The following is a 15,692-nucleotide window of genomic DNA, read 5'->3' as shown; positions in this document are numbered from 1 at the left end:
TATTCGGCGTGTAAACGAGTTACCTAGAATCATTGCACGACCTTTGGACATCGTTTAAATACAACACCGCATATCCTGCCGTGCTGTAATACACAATGATTCCGACAGAATTACAAAATGCTTCGGTGGCCATTGCTTTGTTGCCGGCAGGCTGTGTTATTTAGCCCGTACTTGGGGACATCGAACCGGCACGTGAGCTGCGCTCAAGCAGCGCCAACTCCTTTTTGCCGACACTTTCTCCCCGCTTTCATTTATTTAAGAGCAAAGTTTCTTATTGTTGTCTCGCATCTCAATAGGGCTTTTCTTACACTAGGACTCCAAATGGGAATTGGTCTTCCGGAGAAAATTTCACCTGCAGTTAATTTCCGGCGCAGCGCAGATTGAATCGCTCGTCTTCACCGTAATCCCTCCCTCACACACACACACACACACACACACACACACACACACACACACACACACACTTACTTTCTGAAAGGAACAAAACTATTAAGTGAAAAGAACCAGAATGGTTCTGGCACCGTTACAGATTTCAATAAAGATCTCGCCGATAGTAAGGCGCAAAGCGAAACTCGTTTTGTCTCGAGAATCGATCACGTAGTCGATTTGGCTCGCCCATTATAGTCTATATCGAAACGTGATGAGGAAAATAAAGGCCGACGGCAGCTAGTTAAGCGCATTTTAGAGTGTTATTTACGAACATTAATCGTACATTTAAAAGCACGATAGCAACAGGTAGAGCACGGTGCTCGGTGGCCGCTGCATCTGCCCTACTTTAAGGTACAGAATGCCTCTTTCGTGTTTTCCGATCACGGTCCTCCAATCTACCGTACCAGCGTAATTCCATCTTCAATTTGCAATTCTTTTGCAGTAAATGTTTTCGGCGTCAACAGCAGCTACATTCGACATACCTATAGTCCTGTATTCAGTTTCACACAATAACGTCGTCTTTTTCGCCAGTGCTCACAACCAAAACAGAAATATTTTCCTCTTTCGACGATAGATTCCTCTGAAGAAAAACAGTGTTTTCCAGGACTAGCATTTCCGCGCCAATGAAATTCCGGAACTTTAATTCTACATTCACGTACACACCCAGGTATCGGTAGAGAATATTTCGTGGCACTGTTACGCTTATCCTATCCGACATGTTTCATAAATGGGCCGCGCGGGATTAGCCGAGCGGTCGGGGGCGCTGCAGTCATGGGCCGTGCGGCTGGTCCCGGCGGAGGTTCGAACCCTCCCTCGGGCATGGGGGTGTGTGTTTGTCCTTAGGATAGTTTAGGTTAAGTAGTGTGTAAGTTTAGGGACTGATGACCTTAGCAGTTAAGTCCCATAAGATTTCACACACTTTTTTTTTCATGAATGGAAGAAGGGGAAACGATGTCGAATGTTTCGCATACGTACTGCAATCTTCCTCATCTTTTCGGGATTATCTTCCCTCGAAGAGGGAGAATTATTTCAGTGGTCCAGAAACGTAAACGGTTGTCTGTTGCTGCCTGCTCACAGTCGCCGCAGCACTGACGCAATCATCGGGGCACTGCACTCAAAGTATTCCGATATTTACCAAGTAGCTCCTCAAAAAAGGAACACTGCACATTACCAGAGGTGTACATCGTACGTCTTCAGTTCGAACTACATCCAAGCGAGATGCCAGAAATTTGTTTACATACCATAGCTAGCGAATATAGCCTTCGTTTTTCTAAACCGGTCCTCTTTGGTAGCTGAGTGATCGACGTGGACAACAGGGATCCGGGTACTGCACGGTACTTTTCCTTGGTGGGTGGACTAGAAGGGTAAACTCAGCCCTGAGCGCAGCAGATCTGCTAACCCGGGGATCTGCACACCTCGATACCACATCCACATGATGAATGACACGGAGGTCGGTCGGACTCGATTGCTTTTTCTAAACAGAATAAACTCCTTTTAATGAAATTCAGTCCGCCTCCTTAGCTGAGTGGTCAGTGCGTCTGATTGCCATGCAGCGGGTCCAGGTTTGAATCCCGGCCGGGCGGAAGATATTCTTCGCTTAGGGACTGGGTGTTGTGTTATCATCATCATCATCATAATATCATTATCGTAGACACGCAAGTCGCCCAGTGTGGCGTCAACCGAAAAGTCTTGCAAGTCGGCAGCCGAACTTCCTTAGGTGGGGACTTCCATTTCCAGTGGAGTTCAGAGAAAACTGCGGAGAGCTTGGATTTAAAAACAGTGCACGAAAAGTAGAGTGCACAGTGAAAATTACCTACCAGCTGAACCCAAGAACAGGAAGAAAAAAAAACAGCGAGGAATAAAAACTTAAGAAAGATGACTGGTTGAAGTTGGGTACCGAAGCGTCAGTTTTATGCTCGACAGCTCTCTAGCATTGTACATCGTTGCTGAAGAGCATACCGTTGGAGTCTGAGAAACATCCGCTCACACAAATCGAGTCCGTGGTGCCTTGAATGAATAAGCTACAATCACCATTTTCTGTAGAGAAGAAGAAACAGATGTGAGGCACCTGTATGTATATCCCCTCCCCCCCCCCCTCCAAAACATCTCCCTCCCACCCTGGGGTCAAGGACTAGCACTAGCTTCACAAAACAAACTACCACACTCATCGCCAAGCCTGAAGAACGCAGTAATGTGCTACTGAGGCAGTCAAAAGACACACATTAACTGAAAGAAGCTCTGGCTGCAAGCCAAGAGCTACTATACCATACGTGGAAATCCTTGAATCAGCTAGGGACAGGACTCACAAGACAAAGAGGCAACGTCGTAAAACTGATCTACGAAGATAATTTACGCGAAAGTGGAGGAGGTCAAATGAAAGAAAACTTAAAGACTTTACTTATGAGAACGACTGTGTATTTCAAGTCGACGAACACTACATTAGTATTGTTTAGGATCACACACGAGCGATGCGATATCTGCAAAAATCCGACGCCTTGGGTTCACTCTCATTGATCATCCTCCATTCACTCCGGACTTGGAGCCATCCGATTTTCATCTGTTTCCAAACTTCAAAGAACGCCTTCGAGGACTTCCCTTTGATAGTGCTGAAGCGGTGCAGGCAGAGATGAGGTTGTGGTTCCCCCAACAAAACCAAACATTCTACAGTTACGGTATCAACAAACTGGTCTCTCGTTGGGATGACTATGTTGATAAAGAAATATGTATACATGAAGAATAAAGATGTAGAATGTATGTTTTATTTAAAAAGCTTTACGAGGTTTCACATGAAAATGTAGCGACGTAAGTCTTCAGCAAGCCCTCGTAGAGTAGTTTCCCGTAATTTTTGTGTATCGTTTCTACTTTAAATGCGAACATGTATCATTTCTTTATAACGACTTTTACCGTGACTATTCTTGATATCAAAATGGAACAACAAGTTTAAAGTCATTCTCAAAAATTCGACGAAATTATTGGGAAAAAGATCATAAATCCACTCCCTTCACACAAGAAAATAAGCCCTTGCACATAACAAAGACTAAATTAAATACAAATAATGCAAAAATTGTAAAAGCTGACATGAGCAATAGAATTATAAATCATCGACAGAAAGAAATGTTTTAATAGTTCTTCCAAGCCAACAATATAATACACAAACATAAAGACCCAACAGCCAGAATCCAAAAGGTGAGTAAACACATTTCAAATAAAATAAACTTCCTGCTCACAATTCCAGACACGACACAGGAAACACTGTGGCAATGAGTTCCCAAGTAACCTCCCTCAGGTCACAACCAAAAACCCACAAAATCTGAAGTCCTATCAGACCTGTAGTGAACTGTAAGAACCGTTCAATATTGACACTCAACAAAAGGCTCTTCAAAATCCTAAACAAAACATACATATTCAATAATAATAAAAGACACAGAAACACAACAGAAATTACATGAGATGTCAAAAACATAAAAATTTCAGATGGAGGCATACTTGCCTCATTTGATATATCGTACCTATTCCTCTGTATCTTACACTACTGATAGAAAACGGCAAACTACAAAAAAAGAGAGAAAAACACACACACACACACACACACACACACACACACACACACACACACACACACACAATGAAACTAATTGACCATCTAGGACACACACACTCACAAAACTAATTCAAATTCGACAATAATCTCCACAAGTGGACCAATGGCGTGGCAAAATGATCAAACGTATCAGGAATGCTAGCTGTAATTTTTACAAACAACATAGAAGACAGTTCTGAATTCCGACCACCACTCCCTCAAAAACATTTATTACTACGCCGAGCGGAGTGGCCGCACGATTTCAGGCGCCATGTCATGGATTGAGCGGCCCCTCCCGCCGGAGGTTCGAGTCCTCCATCGGGCATGGGTGTGTGTATTGCTCTCAGCGTAAGTTACTTATGTGTATGTCTAGGGACCGACGACCTCAGCAGTTTGGTCCCTTTGGAATTCACACACATTTGACCATTTATTACTACAGATATGTAGACGATACAACAATTTTAATCAGTGGCACAGAAGATGACATCAGTGAAGTAAACCAGTTGTTCAACAGCTTCCATGAAACTATATAATTCATAGATGAACACAAAGTAATTTTCTAGACATGACCATCATGGTAACAACTAATACACACTACTCTGTAATTTATCAGAAGCTTATTACAACACACACTACAATTCACACCACCACTTGTCACCGTACAGCCCACAGAATGACAGTATTGTGGTATATGCTCAATAGAGCAGCCCAGCTATCACTCTCAAACGTTAAGTACAGTCTGCCAGTGTCTTCAAATGCAAAGGCAAAACTAAACTATCTTTCACCATTGACAACATGATTGGGCAGAAAAACGTCGTAACGGAAACGTAAGAAACCCTTACACCACATGGGTATATATAAGTTTCATGTATGGGCTGTGACTGTTTCTGCATAGGTCAGACAGATAGAGCATTTGATATATTCAAGGAAACCATGACAGCAATTAAGAAACAAAATATACATCAGCAGCAGCCACCCACCTGCAGGAAAATAAGTAAAAAAGATCTAAACATATATGAAGATAGTAACTGTTCTCGAAAGACCAGATACCATTGGTGACTGTGCAGCTTCTCCAGAATAAATGGTAATTAATTTAAACCCTCAGGTGCCGACAGCTGTTTGTTGATATACCGCGATGGGGACAGTTGAAAATGTGTGTCCCGACCGGGACTCGAACCCGGGATCTCCTGCTTACATGGCAGACGCTCTATCCATCTGAGCCAGCGAGGACACAGACGAATAGCGTGACTGCAGGGACTTGTCCCTTGCACGCTCCCCGTGAGACCCACACTCCCAACTGTCCACAATCTACATACGTAATGTGCCTAATAGATATTTGACCATCCACTCATTACTCGCGCCCACTAAGGTGACGATTCCTGTAGAAGTTCGGGCAACCCGTGCGCAATCGCACAAACGAAGTTCAATGGCCGGGTAGCCTTTAATGGTATCTGGTCTTTCGAGAACAGTTACTATTGCCATATATATTTAAAGGCTAACCGGCCATTGACCTTCGTCTGTGCGAATGCGCGCGGGTTGCCCGAACTCTTATGGGAATCGTCACCTTAGTGGGCGCGAGTAATGAGTGGATGGGCAAATATCTATTAGGCACATTAAGTATGTAGATTGTGGACATTTGGGAATGTGGGTCTCACGGGGAGCGTGCAAGGGCCAAGTCCCTGCAGTCACGCTATTCGTCTGTGTCCTCGCTGGCTCGGACGGATAGAGCGTCTGCCACGCCAGCAGGAGATCCCGGGTTCGAGCCCCGGTCGGGACACACATTTTCAACTGTCCCCATCGAGGTATATCAACAACAGCTGTCGGCACCTGAGGGTTTCAATTAATTATCATTTAAGATCTAAACATCCTCGAAGTGTTACAAAATACAGACATCAAAGAAAAATAACCCGAGTCATTCCGAAAAAGCAAAAATAATGTTTACACAAAGACACACTGGGTCTATTTCAAATGACAACATTTACAACAGTCTCATCTCTGCTTTTAATAGTAGCATTTATTATTATCAAATTTACTTACACGAGAGTTAGAGAGAGAGAGTTAGAGAGAGAGAGAGAGAGAGAGAGAGAGAGAGAGAGAGAGAGAGATTGTCTCCACCTCCCACTTCATATTTACCATAAATTGTTACTATCATTTATTATTGTTAATTGTTATCAACGTCATTATTACTATTGTTTACAGACGGATGTAATGTGTACAAAGTACTGAGCTACGTAAACTTGAAAAATATGAATCTCCCACTGTCAGAGATATCTACACTTACATTTCTGTACATCTATGCTACCAAATACAGACACAAAGCTTAGAGACTTGCTCCAAAATAGATAGGTTTTTTCTTTTGCTATGTGCTGTTTTCACTTATTATATTGTACGCAATGTCTTTGCTTCCTTCGTGTTTATAAAGTGAACCGACGTTCATCAGAGACAAGGTTCGGGAGTGCCCCAGGGAAGTGTGATATATACGTATATATGATTTGACGGACAGGGTGAGCGGGAATTTACGGCTGCCTGCCGATTACGCTGTGGTCTATGGAAAGGTGTCGTTGTTGAGCGACTGTTGGAATATACAAGATGACTGTCACAAAAGTTCTAGCAGATCTAATGAATGGCAGCTTGCTCTAAATGCGGACGAGTAGGGAAAAAGAGTCCTGTAACTTTCGAATACAACGTTTGGAGGGTGCAGCTTGACACAGTCTCTCCGATTAGATATCTAGGCGTAACGTTGCAAAGAGATACGAAATGGAATGAACACGTCAGGTTGGTAGAAGGGAAGGCGAGTGCTTGTCTTCGTTTTATTGGGAGAATTTTGTGAAAGTGTAGCTCATCCATAAATGAGACGGCTTACAGAAGGCTGGTTGATCCATTCTTGAGTACTGTTCGAGGAAGCAATTCAGAGGCGTGCTGTCGGATTTGTTACCGGTAGGTTCGATCGGCAACAAGTATTAGGGAGATACTGCGTGATCTCAAATAGGAATCCCTGGGGGGGAGGGGGGGGGGAGACGATGCTCTTTCCACAAGGCAAATTTAGGGAACCGGCATTTGAAGCCTACTGCAAAACGATTCTACTGCCACCAAACTACGTTTCGCGTAAGGGCCACGAAGATAAGATGCAAGAAATTTGGGATCTTACGGAGGCTTTCAGATAGTCGTTTTCCACCGCTCTATTTGCGAGTGGAACAGGAAAGGAAAAAACTAGTAGTGGTACAAGGTACTCTCTGTAATGCACCGTACGGTGGTTTAGGGAGTATGCATGTAGATGTAGAACATACTTGTATTCACGACGGACATCTAGTATATTTCTCGTTATTTTAATGTTACAGTAAGAATCTAAAATTTATCTATCTTAACGGAGTGGTCATGGTGCAATGTTTCTTTAAAAAAACTGATCACATTAGTTGGGAAGGTGAGCAATTGACCTCAATGCGCAAAACAAATCTGTGAGGTTATTATTACATTATGAGAAGTAAAATATTGCATTAAATGAGCCACTTCAACACAGGAGAGAATATCGTCGGCTACACCAACTGTTTTCGGAATAAGAGGTTAAACATGATGTGATACCAAGAATCGATAACAGATGTTACTGATAGGGCTCACAATGTTATAAACTTAGGAATAAGCCTTTTTTCATCGGGAATTATATTCCTAATCGCTAATTAATAACTAAAACGCAGTATTTTCTGTTTGCTTGCGTCCACAATGTTGCCTTGTTGTAGAAATGGTAACATTTTTCTCCTGTACTGTCAATAGAAGTATTTATTCACAAAGGAATAAACACACTTTATAACGGTCCAGGTGGAGAACTTAATATCTGAAATGCGCAGCACTTACACAGTGATGTAATTCAATTCCCTAAAACTGCGTTTCTGAAACGGTTCTAAATTCGTTCCGACGTTACCACCCGACTTAGTGCCGCCGCATTCCGAATTTGCGAAGTAGATTTAACCTAGAATTGTGTCCATGTCGCGCAGGACGATCTAGTGGGCGTTCGTTCGCTGCAGACCACCACTCCCTGATTCACCGCACCCCGTATCCATGGATCTCCTTCCACTCACCTCATTCCCAATATTTCTTGATGTTAGCTGTTGTGTCATTTCGACCTTTATTCTTCAGGCATCAGTAATAACTAAAGAATCCAAAACACTCAAATGGTTAGTGAGAGATGTTTGACAGTTCGTGCACGGTGGGTGTCACAACTATAGAGAAGAGACGCGACCGTGGCCTGTTTGGAACATCGTTCTGGTATTCGCCTTCACTGATTTCGGGACATCGCGGAATACCAAACTTAGGATGGCCGGACACGGACTTGAGCCCCACTCCTCGTGAATTAAGAGTGTGGTAGTCGCGGTTTCCAGCCGTACGGTGGCAGCGTGCAAGATTAGCATCCGCTATAGTTCTTACACTCCGATTAAAACAAGTTTTTGTTTTACGTTCGTCACGCGCCGCTACGGTGTTGCCAAATCGGCTGTTTGCGGCGCCTCGGACAAACATGTTCCGACGCATTTTTGTTCGCTGCGACCGGCAGTAACTAAATGGGCCATCGGAAGTGCCCTATAGCAGAGTAGTAGTGTACACAGGCGGACCATCTCGCAAGTTAACTGACGGTTTCTTGTCGCCCAACGCTAAAGGCGGACAATAGGCCTGTATGATTTGAGGAACTAAGAAGGTGTAGGGAGTGAAGTGTCAACTATCGGACTAAACAGAATAGCAGCATTAAAGTTCCGCCAACGAGACCATTGTTGCGTTACTCTGACTACATATTTATTCGCAATTTGCATCGAACTATAAAAACACTAGCTTCTGAGATCCGCACTTATTGATGCTACAAGTTTTTCTCTAAATTGTAACTTCGACTCAATTTACACGTATTCGGACCCTGACCGTTGTTGTGTGTCCTTTATGACATACTATAGTATCGACATCAGCTACGCCACTATTTTAACCCTTTTATGAATCAGCGGTCATTCTTTTTTATCGCCGACCTCTGTTTCGCATATAATTGATTCAAATTTAAGATTTTATTAGTCAAATTTTGTAGAGACGAGAAAATAAAAATTACCATTATCTGTGTGATGTTCAAACCGCACCCTTTCACGTCACTGCGGACGGACTGTCGATTACAGCATGATTTTTATCCGGTTTACAATGAGGTGACAAAAAGCCATAGCAAAGGGATGCACACATACAGATGGCAGTAGTATCACGTACACAAGCTGCAGAAGGGCAGTGCATTGCGGAGCTACCATTTTTACTTACAAGGGAACCTCCCCATCGCACCCCCTTCAGATTTAGTTATAAGTTGGCACTGTGGGTAGGCCTTGAAAATCTGAAAACAGATCAATTGAGAAAACAGGAAGAAGTTGTGTGGAACTGTGAAACAATAAGCAAAATATACAAACTGAGTAGTCCATGGGAAGATATGCAACATCAAGGACCCTGGGAACGCAGGAGCGCCGTGGTCTCGTGGTAACGTGAGCAGCTCAGGAACAAAAGGTCCTTGGTTCAAATCTTCCATCGAGTGAGAAATTTAAGTTTTTATTTTCAGTTTATGTGACAAACTCTTATGTTTTCATCACTTTTTTGGGAGTGATTATCACATCCACAAGAAAACCTAAATCGGGCAAGGTAGAAGAATCTTTTCACCCATTCGCCAAGCGTACAAGTTAGGTGGGTCGACAACATATTCCTGTCATGTGACGCACATGCCGTCACCAGTGTCGTATAGAATATATCAGATGTGTTTTCCTGTGGAGGAATCGGTTGACCTATGACCTTCCGATCAAATGTTTTCGGTTCCCATTGGAGAGGCACGTCCTTTCGTCTACTAATCACACGGTTTTGCGATGTGGTCGCAAAACAGAGACACTAAACTTATTACAGTGAACAGAGACGTCAATGAACGAACGGACAGATAATAACTATGCAAAAATAAAGAAAATAAAATTTTCACTCTAGGGAAGACTTGAACCAAGGACCTCTCGTTCTGTAGCTGCTCACGCTACCACGGGACCACGGCGCTCCTGAGCTATCATTGTCTATGATGTGGCTATTTGACCCATGGACTACTCAGTTAGTATATTTTTCTTATTTCTTCACAGTTCCACACAACTTCTTCCTGTTTTCTCGATTGATCTGTGTTCAGTTTATCAAGGCCTATCAACTGTGCCAACTTAAAACTAAATCTGAGGGGGGTGCGATGGGGAGGTTCCCTTGTTAGGTGATTGATGGGAAAGGTGGTCCGGCGTGATTATGGCCGCGTGACGGGAACTAACAGACTTTCAACGCGGAATGGTAGTTGGAGCTAGACGCATCGGACATTCCATTTCGGACATCGTTACGGAATTCGGTATTCCGAGAATCACAGTGTCAAGGGTATGCCGAGAATGCCAAATTTCAGGTATTAACTCTCACCACGGACAACGTAGTGGCCGACGGCTTTCACTTAACGACCGAGAGCAGCGGCGTTTGCGTAGAGTTGTCAGTGCTAACAAACAAGCAGCACTGCGTGAAATAACCGCAGAAATCAATGTGGGACCTGTCCGTTACGGCAGTGCGGCGAAATTAGGACGACCGACGCGAGTGCTTTTGCTAACAGAACGACAGCGCCTTTCCTGGGCTCGTGACCATATTGGTCGAACCCTAGACGCCTGGAAAACCGTGGCCTGATCAGATGAATCCCGATTTCAGCTGATAAGAGCTGATGGTAGGGACCGAGTGTGGTGCAGGCCCGACGAAGCCATGGACCCAGGTTGTCCACAAGAGGGGGCCGTGTTTGCACGGAATGAACCCAGTCGAAGTGAACCAATCATTGACTGCAAATGGCTATGTTCGGCTACTCTCAGACAATTTGCAGCCATACTTTATGTTCCCAAACAACGATGTCATTCACCGGCGATTCATTTGAAGAACGTTATGGACGGTTGGAGCGAATTATTTGGCCACCCAGATCACCCGACACGAGTACCATCGAACATTCAGTTCGTGCACAAAATGCTGCACCGGCAACACTTTCGCAATTATGAGCGGCTACGAGGCGGCACGGCTCAGTATCTCTGCAGGGGACTTCCGACGACTTGTCTACTCCACGGCACGTCGAGTTGCTGCACTACGCCAGGCAACCATATGAGGAGGTATCCCGTGACTTTTGTACAACAAATAAGCAAACCTCATTTTCAGTATACCTAGTTGCGAGCAGTACATAGAACTGATTATCTGCTAGTGGGCAGACCGCGGCAGGCGGAGGAGAGCGTGGCCGGCGATGCGGCACGGCGATGTAAATTGCACGGTGGACCCTGAGCGCACGACGTGGGCCGTACCGGCAATCTGCAGGCAGGAGCCTCTTCTGTGTATCACATCTCTCGTTCTAGCAGATTATAAGAGGCCTGTCTCAGAGAAATGTAGACTGGTCCAAAGCTGGTATGCAGCCTCTATAGCTTCTCAGCAAAAATGTTTAGCTGCTATGACGGTCTAAATTGGCTTATGACACTAGTTGGGCCCCCTAATTTGTTTCAAATTTTCCACGTCACGCTCAGTTACAAGTGTACAGACGAACTGTGAACTTTGGGGCAGTATGCACTACGTATTCAATCACTAGTTAAGACCACCAGAAAAGGACTGTTTACAGGTTTCGCGTGCAGTCCAGTTACACGGCGGTCACTCTTGGGTTATAAACAAAGGAACAGACAAACCATTTGTATCTCTATATCTCTTTGTGGTTAATGTTAGAAATGGAAACAGATTTTCGCTACCTTGTTTAACGTAAAACGTTCAAAGTAAAACAAAATTAATTTTAAACTTTTTCTTGCAAAATCACCATTTAATGTCATAGTAGGCAAACAATAAGAACACAAGAAGAAACTGGCAAAAGTAAACAATGAACTGTTCCAAGGTTATGGTTTCAATTTGGAACATAGTTTTCAATCACTACTCATTTCATGAGATCTATTTGAAATCATTTTCTTATTTTTCCTAGACACATCACGAAACTTCCAGAACTCATAACGCCTACTGCAAATTTTAGTCCTAAATAAGAAGGAAAATCGGGTTTAAACTTTAATAAATTTAAACCAGAAGTATTGATTCATTTACGTTGCAATAACTTACGATAATTTTACTTTCACTCTCTATGACATCCTCAGTATGATGACTATAAAACAAACAGGTGTCAATCTCCTACAATGAAGCCGTACGGAATGGCCGCGCGGTTAGAGGCGCCATCTCACGGATTGTGCGGCCCCTCCCGTCGGAGGTTTGAAACTTCAGAAGTTTGGTCACTTAGGGATACACACACATTTGAACATTTTGCTACAATCAAATAGCACAATCTGTACAACGAGTTTTGCTTTGAAGGTGGCGGCCGGTGTGGCCGAGCGGTTCTAGGCGCTTCAGTCTGGAACTGCGCGACCGCTACGGTCGCAGGTTCGAATCCTGCCTCGGGCATGGATGTGTGTGATGTCCTTAGGTTAGTTAGGTTAAAGTAGTTCTAAGTTCTAGGGGACAGATGACGTCAGCTGTTAAGTCCCATAGTTCAGAGCCATTTGAACCTTTGAAGACTAGAAGTCACTGCTGCGATGCATTAAAAGTAGCTCCGCGTAATACTAGACGTGGGTCTTTTGCAATAGAACCAGTGGTTTCAGGCGAAAAGCACTGGCACTTAAAAATCGTGGTTTAAGGCACAAACCACTGGTATTTAAAGGGTTTATGCTAAGCCTGACACAATTGTTATAGCTGATCGTGTATCGGATGTCCGAGCGTCAGTTGTTTTACACAAATTGATCTCTCTAAGGCAAATTATTTCTATATCGCCAGCATGAGGAAGCGAGGCTATCAGTATCTTCGTAATATTTTTATTAAAGATACAGCAGGGATTTCCTTTCGGTATTCGGTGGACTCTAAATACGGAAAGTGTTCGAGAAGAGTTGATTAAAAACCTTACCTACGATAAACAACGTATATGTTTTACTAGGTTCCCTAGACTGCGCAGAACCAGCGAATTTCTTGTCACTAATAACTGATTGTGAGTGATAGCCTTTACCACAACGAGAGAGAGAAAGAGAGAGAAAGAGAGAGAGAGAGAGAGAGAGAGAGAGAGGGTACAGCAATTAGTAAATTAGTCAGCTGTAGAGAATGTGGGGCTTTTGCCAGTCTGTACGAATTTTCCAACTCAGCAAGTGTATCAGCTTTTGCACCTCTCTTTCCGTATAATAAAGACAAAATATAGTCGAATTAAATAAAGGGAACCTGCGGTTAGTCCTATGCTCTTATTTTTTCTTCTGTCCACACCAAGTAAGTTATCAACGTTGATCAGCGAACCAAAATGTAATAACCAACCTGATAACGTACTGAAGGCAGAAACTCGGTGGCGTGTTTACGCGGGCCCGAGTACCGATTGTGGGAGATAAATCTGACTGTAATAGCCACAATTTCCAAAGTACGTAATGGAATGTGTACGTGAGCAACCAGAAACGGTACTGAAAAATCGCTTTATTGAAAACTGGATTTGGGAGACCACATAAATTAAGCCTAGGTGTGTTACAGCTTCGGTTGACGTGTAGATAAGAGCACATAAGACGGCGAGAGCGCTGTTAGCCAAGTCACGGGTGGTACGGAAGAAGACGAACTTGTAAATGTGTAACGTAACACAATGGTATTATCATCGATTGGCACCGTGCGAGGTGACGCAGTGGTTAGCACACTGGAATCGCATTCGGCAGGACGACGGTTCAAACGCGCGTTCGACAATCCTGATTTGGGTTTTCCGTGCTTTCCTTAAATCGTTCCAGGCTAATGCCGGGACGGTTCCTTTAAAAGGGCACGACCAACTTCCTTACCTAATCCGATGACCTCGCTGTTTGGCCCCCCCTCACCCAAAACATCGATTGGGGGAACCCGGCGAGGTGACGAGCAGATAAACAAGAGAGCGCCGAACATTTGGTGTACATATCGTTTCCTTCCGGCGCGGCGGGCTGTACGTGCTGTGTGAATGGCTGCCGGGCGCTGCCGGCGGGAGGCGTTGTCCTTGAACGGTGCCGGTGCCGGATCTGGCTGCGAGCGCGCCTTTCTCACAGCGGCGCGCACCACGTGGCCAACTGCTCCGTCACTTCGACTCGCCGCCTAATCACGAAATGGCTCTCGTAGAAAATCTAGTCGGGAAATCCACGAATGTGGAAAAATAAACACCTCGTGCAGGGACTGGCAATAAATGGGGATCTGTAGACGTAATGGTGTGATATCTTTTACATATAAACGCTAATAATGGTTCTTAGGAGCTATACGGGGTGATTTCGTGATGACAAACTTTCCGTTTTGATGTATCAATTTGAGGTACGATACCCTGGCCCGGAAACGACGGAGTCGAAAATTAAGCCGAAAATTGTTCTGTTACCTTTGAGAGTGAACATCTGTTACTGCACGCACTTTGCTTTCCATATTACGGTAGGAGGTAATATGTACTAAAACCTGAACAAAATGTCTTCTGACCGTAGGCTCTAAAGTGCATACCTTAGGTGCTATGAGCACTTTTTCATCTGTGCTACTGCGAAACACCTCTCTTCCACAGAACAAGTGCACACAGCTCTTAAGGTATCCATTTTAGAGCCCATGATTATTTGAAAATTTTTTCCTGTTTTGGTCCATAAGACATTTTCCGCCATAGCCGTGTATTATGAACAGGTGCTCAATCGTGTTGAAAGAGGCAATCGCCATTCCGGATTGCTCTTCAACAGTGGGAGCAAGAAGGTGCTTAAAACATCAATGTATGAATGTGCTGTGATACTGCCATGCGAAACAACAAAACACCACCACACCATAACACCAACGCCTCCGAATTTTACTATTGGCATACACACGCTGGTAGACGTCGTTCATCGGACATTCGCCGTACCCACACCCCGCCATCGGATCGCCGCACTGTGTACCGTGATTCGTCACTCCACACAACGCTTTTCCACTGTTCAATCGTCCAGTGTTTACGCTCCTTACACCAAGCGAGGCGTCGTTTGGCATTTACCGGCAGCCTCTCGACCATGAAATCCAAGTTTTCTCACCTCCCGCCTAACTGTCACAATACATGCAGTGGATCCTGATGCAGTTTGGAATTCCTGTGTGATGATCTGGATAGATGTCTGCCTATTACACATTACGACCATCTTCAACTGTCGCCGGTCTGTGTCAGTCACCAGACGAGGTCGGCCTGTACGCTTTTGTGCTGTACGTGTACCTTCACGTTTCCACTTCACTATCACATTGGAAACAGTGGACATAGGGATGTTTAGGAGTGTGGAAATTTCGCGTACAGTCGTATGACACGAGTGACACCCAATCACCTGACCACATTCGAAGTCCGTGAGTTCCGTCGAGCGCCCTATTCTGCTCTCTCACGATGTCTAATGACTACTGAGGTCGCTGATACGGAGTACCTGGTAGTAGGTGGCAGAACAATGCACCTAATATGAAACACGTATGTTTTTGGGCGTGTCCGGATACTTTTGATCACATAGTGTAGATATATTTGTACGTGTAGTGAGCACGCCCACACACCCTACTGAAGTGTTAATACCTGTTACATCCAAGTGACAAGAATACGCAAATCATATCCTTAAAGAAATATCCTTTACCAGAATGGGCGCAATGCACGTGTTTTGTACCAGTTTTCCTTTGTTTTTAG

The 15,692-nt window shown here is 44.2% G+C and overlaps 1 protein-coding gene and 1 non-coding gene across 2 annotated transcripts in view; both read right to left on the bottom strand.

Moving 5' to 3' along the window:
- The window catches only part of LOC126471420 (neurogenic locus Notch protein), a 381,291-nt gene that overhangs the window by 90,489 nt on the left and 275,110 nt on the right, over positions 1-15,692 (bottom strand). The window lies entirely within an intron of this gene.
- Trnat-ugu (transfer RNA threonine (anticodon UGU)) lies at positions 5,166-5,240 on the bottom strand. The gene has a single exon. It is a non-coding gene; the product is annotated as a tRNA-Thr (tRNA).

The sequence above is a fragment of the Schistocerca serialis genome, chromosome 3 (genome assembly GCF_023864345.2).
Source record: "Schistocerca serialis cubense isolate TAMUIC-IGC-003099 chromosome 3, iqSchSeri2.2, whole genome shotgun sequence".
Classification (NCBI taxonomy): Eukaryota; Metazoa; Arthropoda; class Insecta; order Orthoptera; family Acrididae; genus Schistocerca; species Schistocerca serialis.
The sequence above is the reverse complement of the archived record's forward strand: the minus strand, read 5'-3'. Positions and strand labels throughout refer to the sequence as shown.